This window comes from Betta splendens, chromosome 2, assembly GCF_900634795.4.
Source record: "Betta splendens chromosome 2, fBetSpl5.4, whole genome shotgun sequence".
NCBI classification, from domain to species: Eukaryota; Metazoa; Chordata; class Actinopteri; order Anabantiformes; family Osphronemidae; genus Betta; species Betta splendens.
In genome coordinates, this window is record NC_040882.2 from 18,533,210 (window position 1) to 18,544,146 (window position 10,937).

General features: G+C 43.9%; 1 long non-coding RNA gene across 1 annotated transcript; it reads left to right on the forward strand.

The window, feature by feature from the left end:
- Positions 1–1,147: 1,147 nt before the first annotated feature.
- Positions 1,148–5,805, forward strand: LOC114851027 (uncharacterized). Its single transcript, XR_003784971.3, has 3 exons — positions 1,148–1,296; positions 1,817–1,945; positions 5,445–5,805. It is a non-coding gene; the product is annotated as an uncharacterized LOC114851027 (long non-coding RNA).
- The last annotated feature ends 5,132 nt before the right edge of the window (positions 5,806–10,937 follow it).

Here is a 10,937-nt window from a genome sequence, read left to right on the forward strand (position 1 = left end):
ACAAACATTTACAGACACATATCCAGACATGTGATATCAACTTGCAAACACGAGAATGGGCGAATGCATGTGTACAGATGTGTGTTAACGGCCTGTACTGACACCACCGAGGCCGTCCAGAGTGCAAAGCTCTGATCGTAGTCCTGATGAAGAAGAAAAATAAAAGACCCCTGTGTACAGTATGTTAAATACGATCTGAGCTGGTTTGTGAAATAAATGACATAAAAACTCTAGAGCGTTAAGATCGGTGGATCGTTGTTTGTTGTTTGTTGAACCACAAACGTGCAGTAGAAGTGAAACATACGTGCAGGAGTTCATTTACTCCAGAGGTTTGAGCTGAGGTCTTTCCAAGTGAACACAAATGTGAGAAGTGAAGGGTTCATCGCGCTATGTTGTTAGCAGGATGATGATGATGATGATAGTGATGAGGATGATGATGTTGTGAGCGCTCGCTCACGTGTGATTGTGCGTCTGCGTTGTCCACCAACGCCACCAACACGTGGCTGCAACCTCATTTTACACACCATGCTCCTCTCATTAGTATTTGTGTTAACTAGCAGCGAGGAATGCAGTTGAACAACTCAGTGGAAAAAGCAATATAATTTAACAAGATGCTAATCACCAAATTGTTGGGGAGTTTAGTCACTGTGTAGCTGCGTGGTGCGGTGTGGTCAAGGCCGGAGGGGTTGATGTGCTCTTTACCTCATCCTCCGCTTCATCCCAAACTTCCCCCATATGAACATCTGGTGGGATTATTATTGTGATGAGACCCATTTGTCCAAATCCTAACCCAGTTATCATCTACCGCTGTGATATCATTAAAAAATGTTAAGTAAACACATAACCATGGGCTTTAAGAGCTCTGAAGGTGAATTTACAAACACAAGGGCATTCATTAAAATGAATTCGATCTCAAAATACAATATTAGGACTGTTTTCATTCCTAAAAGAGTGCCTGAAAACAAAGGTAAGTAAAATTTCAACTTGCAGCAGCTTCACATTTGAATCAAAATGATGCTGCAGCAGGATTCTAAGTTCATGATTGTTGTGATCATGAAACATTTATGATAGTGTATGGGGTTATTGTTGTTAGTTTTATTGTATTTTATTGTTGCTGCACCTATAACATATATGTGTGCATTTTAAGCTAGAGTCATGTGGTGGACGTAATCTTTAGAGGCTCCTCATCATGTGACACATATCCAGTCACATGTCATCAAACCAGGAAGTTGTTCTCACATCCTGTAGGACTGTTTGGTCTACATGTGTTCACATGGTTCCCCCAAAAAAGTCTTGGTAAGCGTCTTTTTATTCCCACAAATAATTTCACTCATTTGTGTTTGCATTAAAACATTAATATCACTTTCAGAGAGTGTTTGTTGATTTGTTGCTTAACTTGCAGCCTGCTGGTCTGAGACTCATGCTTTTGGTCCCAAAGTCACCCCAGTGACCTTTCTGTGTGGACTCCCCATACTCTGGTTTATGACCTGCAGCCAGATTATCTGGAAGCAACAATCACGTCCTTGAACCTCTCAGAGCTTTCTCCCCTGCTTGTTTCAGCCAGTGTTGGCCAGTTAAACTCTGAAGCACAGCACTGGTTTGTTGGGAAGAGCTTATACAGTTGTAAACAGTACTTGTATAAAAATACATTTAAAATGATGTTTTTTAAAGCGTTGGCCGTGTTGGTATTATACATGTAGGCAACTTCCATCCACAAACGTTTTGGTTGAACTGAAATAAATGGACCATCTGTCTTTCTGAGATTTCTGTAATGTCCCAAAGCGCTTATGTCTAAATAGTCCTCATCCTGTTGTAGCACAGACGCCGTGACCTTCGCCAGGTTCCAAGTGAGTCTGACAAAGCGGGAGGAGGAAGTGGAGCGCTAGGAAATGCAAACCTTCCCTGAAGGCAGCCTTAGAGGAAGCAGCCTCAGCCGCGACGAACGGTGAGTTTGAAGTCACACACCTCCAAGGCTGCGTGTGAAGGACGCACGTGACCGTGTGTCTGCAGCAGCAGAGAGACTTCTCACATCTCAAAGGCACTTGTCCACTTCCTGTGTAGGACAGGAAGCCCGCCGGGTCAAGGACACATAAAGAACCCAAAGCGCCCTGTTTTTCATGTTTCACTGACGATGGCGGCCCGAGCACCATCTTTACTGTGTGCCGGTGCCGCGTGGGACCCGTAACTCTGGTTCCGTCCCAATCGTCCTATCAAAACAATGCCCCTCTTTGTTCCCACTATGCCGCTGCTTTAATTCTGTTGTTGTGCCTTTTTTGGTGTGTGTGTGTGTGTGTGTGTCTCTGTGTGTGTGTACATCATGTAAACACATTCGCTCACGCAGGTCACTGTTTTTTCAAAAAACAGTGAGATGTTATAATTACAAATTAGCATTAGTGCTAATAAGATTTCAGGCCGTTTAAGGAGGGACTTTTATTAAGTCTCGTTAAGGTGGAACAGGGGTGCTTTTACTTTGCTCCCTCATTAAAGTTTCCCCTTAACGACCTTTGAGGCTGACAGTAAAAACAGTGATGAAGTGAAATGAAGTGTGTGGTGTTTTAATAGCTGTGGTGATCTGCTGGCGATGTTCTGGAGGCTTTTCTTTCTGACAAACTGCGGCGCTGGATTGGGTTTTCTCATGTTTGTTTGTTTCCTGTCTACACTTTAAAGTATTTCTGTGTGCGTTGTGAAATCGTGCGCTCGCGTGTGTGTGTGTGTGTGTGTGTGTGTGTGTGTGTGTGTGTGTGTGTGTGTGTGTGTGTGTGTGTGTGTGTGTGTGTGTGTGTGTGTGTGTGCACTCACTGATTTACGGTGTGTGTTTTCAATGCTTTCTGGTGGTCACGGTTACACAATATCTCTGTGTTGTTGTGAACAACAATAGATAGTAAAGTCAGTTTCGTACTGTGATGATTGCTCTATAAATCTAAGTGCGCGCAGGGTGTTTTTGAGAGCAGCTCATTGTTCATTGTCTCATATGAGCGCGGTGCCGGTTGGTCACTGGACTCTTTATCGCGCTCACGTTCTCCTCGGTGCTTTAAAACACGTAACAAGCCCGGTGCTGGTGCTGAATAAGGCAGAGGGTGTGTTGGTGACACTTCTGAGGAAAGGCTGATTTAAAATAAATGGCTAAAAGCTGCAGGCCAGACCAGCGTTCAGTTCCAGGGTTTAGTTCAGGCAAAGTTCAGATCAAACCTGGGATTGAAGTCTAAAGCACATTGTTTCATGACTGCAGCTGAAAGTGATGGTACCTAAAGTGTTCCGTGTTCCTGAGTTCAAAATATACTACATGTATATGTGTTATTAAACTCTATCGCTTACTGTAATAAATGTAATTATTTTATGTTGATTGCGTTTATAAAGCAATATTAGTCGATTCAAACTTATTTTCATTGAGAATGAACAAAAAATAGTTGTCATAAGCTGATTTATTTAGTTTATATTTAGTTTTCAGCTGAGGCAGTACGGACCCGGCTGTTTGTGTATTTGGCCGCATGTGGCCCCTGGTGAAAAAGGTTTGGACCCCCCTGGGCTGAAATAACGCAGCTAGTTGACATTCAGCACATTGATGGATTAATTTGTTTTGATGTTGATGTGTCTGAAGATATGGATGAACCTCTAACATGCTCTCATGTTTTTAAGGCTCATCTACTCAGTTACTCAGTTCCACATCAATTAACCAGTTAATTGTTTTTCTAATGAATGTTTTGGTCAAACAAAACTTAGCACCTAGCACATGGTTGTTTAGTTTTAAATGACAGATTGTTCTGTACAGTATTACATAATTTATTTGATAAGGGATTCGGGGAAATGCATAAAAGCCTACGGCTGCAACACCCCAGTGTTTTGACAGGTTGACGCTTCATTTTGCTCATGCTACACTTCAACCGTGTGGCTTCATATCCTCTGAGTGCACAGGCCTGACCAACCTGCCTGCAGTTGATATCTGTCTCCCATTAAAACTGTACCATGCATCATGAAGAGGAAAACACAGACTGTGGACTCTCTCTCGCAAAACAACCATTGTTATTTTTCAGATTTTTCAGATCTCTGGTGTCAGTGTCACCATGCGGATCTGTGGAAGCGGTGGGTTCTGCTCCTCGGAGCTCTTTGACCCTCACCCGCCTCTTCTATACTCTGCATGATTTTTAAAATGTTTTCTTTAACATGAGAATTGCGTTTCATCGCTGGGCGAGATCTCCCGGAACGTGCTGTCAGCGGTCCAGGATGTTCTTTATGGACGCCGGCCACCCTGCGTTTAACGTTCCCCCCGTCTACCTTTTATACCTCGCAGCGTTAAACCCTTCCAGACCTCGCCAAGTCACAACCTGCTGATGGTGTTTGGTGCCAGCAGCTCGGGACCACCATGCTGGAGGTGCAGGAGGTCCCCTGTAACCCGTCTGCGTTTATTTATACCAGTTAATACTGTAGATACGTTCACGATATTCAGAGTGAGACTGTTTTTTGGCTGGTTGTAACTCTATATGAGCAGAGTCGGTGCCAAGAGCGAGAGACCAGCCTCAACAATTAGCACCTATAGTGCGGAGCATCCTCCTGTGTGTATTTGTGTGTGCGACATCTCCTGGCTAGTGTTACCAGGGAAACCGTCTCCAGCCAATGGTTATTTAAATTAATTCGCATTTCAATGTCCTTTTTCCGGTAGAAGTTGCGCTGTTCTTGTATTCAAACGCCCCGGTTTTGTTGTATTTATTTTAAATGAATGTTCAGGCCTAAAGCCGCGGCTGTAAAAGCTAAACCAGCGTGGACTACATCATCAGCCCAGCGGCCGGGACGGCGGCCAGCTTCATGACGCGACGTCCCGTTGGCGTGAGCCTCTTCGTCGCGACGCTGGCGTCGGCCGCTCCCTCCGTTCCTTTCCCTCCTTCGCATCCTCGACTGAACACTAGCCGCACAGTGTCCGGCGCGTTTCACATCCTCTGACCCGCCTCCCGCTAATGCGAGCAGGAAACGGGGGTTCAGACGTCACGGAGGAAACGGCCAAAACCTCGCTCCAGTAGGATTTTTATTGCTGCGATTATTCAGTTTCATAAAAATAAAATGCGTTTTAATTTGAACTTGTTTTAACACGAGTGAGGGAGGGTGAGTGTGGGCTCTGCAGCTTCACCTTTTAATGACCGCACCGTCTGCGTGTGCTTCTGAAATTTAACGACCTCTGTGTGTGTTTGCATGTTCAAAGGTGTCGGCTACAATAGAGCTATACATTAATGCTAATTCTGTTCCACAGCCCAGCTCTGTTTCCACTGGCGTCCACTTAGTATTAAAACTATTTCCCTTACTTCAGCGGAGGCCTGCTCGGCTTTAATCCGCTCACCTTCTCTGGCTGTGACTGCGTGTGACAGGGCTGCGTTACCGCACACTTTCCACATGCGAAAACCCACCGGGGTTTGGTTTCCATCATGCTTTTCATTTTCGTTTTTCTGTCCCAAAAGTTGATGAAGTCGTTCTCGCCTTCATCGCCGTGTTGGATTCAAGTGAAGGATGAGCAGGAAGCGTTGCAGCCCCATTCCTGACTCGTGGCCCCACAACCTTGGAACTCGTCACCACTGGAGATCAGGTCGTCCTCAGATCGTTGTTTTTAAATCTAAAGTAAAAACTCACCTATTTACACTGGCATTCAGCTCATGAGACACTTTGACCCTTGTTTATTTTAATGAGTTATTTTAATATACAGTATGTGTATTTTGACTCATTGTTTTATTAATTTCAATAATGTAACTGTATTTTGTTCAGTGCCTTGGTCAATTGTGTTGTTATCTAGCATTATATAAATAAACACTGATTGATTGAAAATAATAAAATGCGTGTGTGTGTGTGTGTGTGTGTGTGTGTGTGTGTACACTTGTATTTGTACTTGCATCGGAATGAGAACCAAAAAGCATACTTTTCTACAATACAAGTGCAAAGTGAGGACATTTTGGCCGGTCTTCATTTCTTCTTTGATGGTCAATGAGAGGTCAATGAGATGGTCATGAGATTTTAGTGCTGAGGGTAGAATTAAGTTTTGTTTTGGTTCGGATTGGAGCAAAAGATAGACGTCTGCCTTCAGTTTTAATGTTTGGGAATATGGTAAGGGGGTAGGCAAGGCATTATGCCAACGACGGTCTTTACTTCAATGTAAGTACAAGGGTGTGTGTGTGTGTGTGTGTGTGTGTGTGTGTGTGTGTGTGTGTGTGTGTGTGTGTGTGTGTGTGTGTTTGTGGTCTGTAGGTGCCTGCAACTCTGATTTTACTGTTACATCACGATGGCTATTATGGCTTTGAAACTGCCTACTGTGACTGTTATGACTCTAACACATGTGACTCACACACAGCACAGGATATTTCACATACTTTATTCATTTTAGGTTTTATGGTAAGTGTGGATGGTAATCGGGCACCCAGAGCTACAGTATAATTATTTGTGTGTGAGTCTGTGTATTCTTGATTCTGGACTAAGGTGACCACACACACTCCTACACATTCTGAGCTCCCCTGCTGTTTTAGGAGCCATGGTTTTGATCGAGTCAGACCGAGGCCTCTGACTGGTTGTTGGCAGATGTCCAGCAGCCAATCACAGACTGGTGCCAATTAGACAGGCAGGCGTAGCGAGTGGAACGTTTTACAGGCTGGTCTCTGTGTGTATCGCACAGTGTGTGTGTGTGTCTGTGTGTGTCTGTGTGTGTGTGTAGCGTTCACTGACTGCACACATAAGTTATTTACCCATTAACATACCAGCAGTGTAGCTCTGCCAGCACTGACTATTAGACCGGCTCGCTCTGTTTGTGTGTGTTTGTGCGTGTGTGTGCGTCCCACCAGTTGATTTAGTGTTACCCCCCTGGTGGTGTGTGTTTTTTAAAGCAGCTCCACTGTAGAAGCCCAGAAATTAGCTGCCTGGTAATGGCTTTCTGGTGTGTGCGGTTTAGACTTTAAACCTCTGCCTCAGCAAAGTACCAGTAATCAGTCAAGCCTGAAATTTAGACTTGCATTTCACTTTGACTCTGAAATGGTTTCTCAGTCTTTGGCCTCTATTTTGCCCCAGCGAAGGTTTTATATGATTAATGCTACTGCAACAATTAACTGACTCCAGTGGATGAAGACATCACGGAAGAGATGGTTTTGTGACAGGATGAAGGAGGTCACTCTGTACTTTACCTGCGATATTAGAGTATCTGTCCTTGTAGTTTTTGTACAAGGATGTCGCTCAGTACTTCCAGTACTGTATCACACTAATGCACAAGTAAAACTTTATAACGCACTGTTTCTATAAACAGTAGGTAGCATCTTCCTGAATCTCGAATCTTATGTGTCTTTGACGTTTGTTATAAAAGACACAAGAATTACATTAAAGGAACAGAGTGAAAGTCCTGTAGGAAAGAATAAATTAATGTTTTAGTAGCGGGAAACAAATCACCAGACAGAGAACAAAATGTAGCTCACACTGCTGAGGCTACTGTATGTTCCTTTACTGTGTGTGTGTGTGTGTGTGTGTGCGTGTGCGTGTGCGTGTGCGTGTGCGTGTGCGTGTGCGTGTGCGTGTGCGTGTGCGTGTGCGTGTGCGTGTGCGTGTGCGTGTGCGTGTGCAGTCGACAAAGTGCCCCCTTTCTTTTTTATTCCACTTATAAAGGTTAGAGCCCTTGAGAGTCATATCACTTGATATTAATGCCCTTAAGCCATGTGCGTGTGGGTGGGTGTGTTATTTTTCACAGATGCTTGTACATTATGTGGATGTGACTCCTTCCAAATTAATTTTTGTTGGTGATATTTTTGTTATGTGATACATAAGAGAAGATGGACTCAATGCAACCCAAAAATACATTTATTACAACTGCTTTGAAGAAAACAGCGTTTGTCTGTAAACCTGAGGAGCAAATGTTTCCAATGGAGCAGGTCTGTTTCTAGCATCAGAGCTTCTAGAGTGGCTCTGCCACTAAGAAGATTTGTTCTGCATAATAATGATTCATTTTTGTATTTGAGAACTGCGCATATAAATCACTGTTTAGTAACAGAAGCTTTTACAGTGTTCAGTATCTGCAAATTAATGAGCATTATTTGAGTATAAATAATCCTGGTGCATCATTGTGTTTTTTCTGTAAGGGAACAAAGACGGAGTCAGACAATTAACAACAATACAATTCCTTGGTTGTCCTGTGCAAACTTGGCCTTTGAAGCTGATTCAGATTCTGATAAAGTGTGAGAATAATGTCGTGTACGAGGGTCTGTCGAGGACAAAACAAGCCAGCAGTAGCGTCAACTTTGGATTCCATTGGCCTCATGGATAGAATCACAATTCCACACTCATGCTACCGTGTCTGCTGAGTGTGCAAATATGTGACTGTTTTCAACAGTGTTCACCAAATCAGTTTCATATGTCACGCCTGTGTTCTGCCCTGAGCAGGTTTCTTCTTTAATGAGCAAAAAATCAATGCAGCTTTGAAATGTTAAAAATGCTAAAGTGGGACATAAAAAAATAATGAAGCATTTTTGCGGAACAAGTTTTTTTTTTCTTTTATCAGGCTCATTTACCTTTGCTATGAGTATCAGCTCTGTGTGTGTGCGTGTGAGCGTGTGTGTGTGTGTGTGTGTCTCCAGGATCTATTGTATTGCAACTCTAACAGGCAGGTGGAACGTGTCCTCAAGGCGACGTAAACGGAGGAGCAGGGTTTTCATTATATTTTAAGAGTCGCCCCTGTTCTGTTTTTACAGCCCAGTTTGCTACAGTGTGACCTTTTCTTCACGCTCAGTGAATGGGACATATGGAAAACACGGCACCGGGCTGATGCTTCAGCCTCACGGACACAATATTGCTCTGTAAGGAGGAAAAAAAGGGGTTGGAGAATAAGTATTTTCATTTAATTAGTATTCTAGAAGATGCCCACCTCAGTTTTCACATTGTGTATTCTGTCTGACTAATATTCTGAAGACATTTACCTGAAGTGACTTAAGCCTCTGGAGCTTGCGGTCGTTTTTAGTTGACAGACAACCTAATATGTGATTATTATTATTAGAGTTGTGCTGATTATATCTCTGAAATTAGGGACCGTAAATACAAAAAGCTGGATTTTTTCCATGGCATTACAGGCTGAAAATAAAACACCTGCTGGAGCTGCACTGCAGCCTGTCACCTGTCACGGCTCCTCTGTTAGACGCACTATATGTTTCTCTCTCTTTTTTTATTTATGTCATTTCAAAAGCTCAGGCCGCACGCATCAGAGCTTCACGGTACCCTGGAGAGAGCTCAGACTGCAGCAGCCAGTCCACGTCCAGGCCTGCAGATTGGAGGCAAGGTCGAGGGTTTTGGTAAAGCCGTGGCACAGCTGCGCGACACATGGAACCGCCAATAAATTAAAACCACACACAAATGGAAGCAGGAAGAAAGTCTAAGAAGTGGAACAGACAGGAAAGAACGGAGGATGAACTCCGCGGTGGCGTCCATCCACAAAGGCGTACGTGCACCAAGATCAGAGCGATGACGCAGGATTGGACGGGAATAACGGGAACACACGACGGGCACTGTATGCAGTGACGCACACAGTGACACACACAGATCATATATACCCATAATCGCATGCAGTGACGCATGCATACATAAATATTTCCTAATGCGCACACTCATACGCCATTACCTGGTACTCGCTGAAACCTGTCGCCGGTCGTGGATGAGCGTTAATGCAGATTTGAATGCACACACATCTACTGCAGTGAGGTTAGCAAACTGCCACCACTTGATGGTCACTGACTGCAAATCAATGGAAGAAAGTAGAGAAGAGTGAGAAAGCCCAGACTCGGACATGGGCAGAGTAGATGTTTCCCCTCTAACACAGGAGCATTGTTGACTTCACTTTTTCACATGGAACATGCAGCCTCAGCTCAAATTAATCTATTCTGAGTGCTAGCGATGTGCAGAGCTGTGATATGTGTAGGAAAACGCACAAGCATTGGTGTCATTTTTACTCTCTTCCACTGTTTTCTGGAGAAAGTTAATGCTTTACGTGTACAGTACGGGCTCAGAGACGACTCAGTGACCTGTCCAGGGTTAAACCACCTCTGGGTCAAATGACAGCAGGGATGGGCTCCATCACTAATGAGGACAAAGAGGTTCCGGTGATGAGTGACTGAGTGAATACTAGTCGCTCTGTCTTAAAGCATGAGAGGATGAGACCATCAGTGTTTTGTTTCCAACAATTAGCAAACGTCAGCACAGGTACTGTAGAACTAAAAGACTTCATTGAACATGAATGCAGGTCTCTGGAGTGTGAGAGGAAGTGGGTCTTTCTGGACAGAACCCAGGCAGAATGCACAGCATGGCACCTGGTCCACCTGTTTAAGTGGCACGTGGCAGAAAGTGAGGAACCGCCGTGGTTCCTTTCTCGCCTGTACTCATGGCCTCACTCCCACACCCACCATCGTCCCGCTAGCGGAGAGGAGGAAAGGGTGATGGCGGAATCATTTCCAGCAGGATGGAAATGAGGGGAAGGTGAGAAGCCTGAACCATTTTGGTTTGAAGAACATATGCAGTTAATCATTCAAGTGGGTTTTGAGATCTTGAAGACTGTTGAAATAGACCACAAAACATCATGCACTTTTAAATGGTTGTTAGTTGGCCCTGTACCATATATATATATGGTCCTATATACTGTAGTAGACTGCATGCTATCTGGCTAACACCTTAGCATTACCTGCTAAACATCAGCATTGTGGCTTGAAGTTGTATTATTGTTAGCTTTTAGCTACAATAAGAAGAGATTCTTCAAGAGTTAACGTCAGGACGTATCAAAGTGAAGATACTGAGTGTCAGGTGTCCAAAAAAGTACAGCAATATTACGTACGTCGATAGACAACCGTAGATGAGCGATTGTGCCACAACCCCTGCGTAGTCGAAATACAGCAACAGCAACAGTGTGCGTTTCACTAGTACACCTTGAGTTAAATATATCCATAACCACA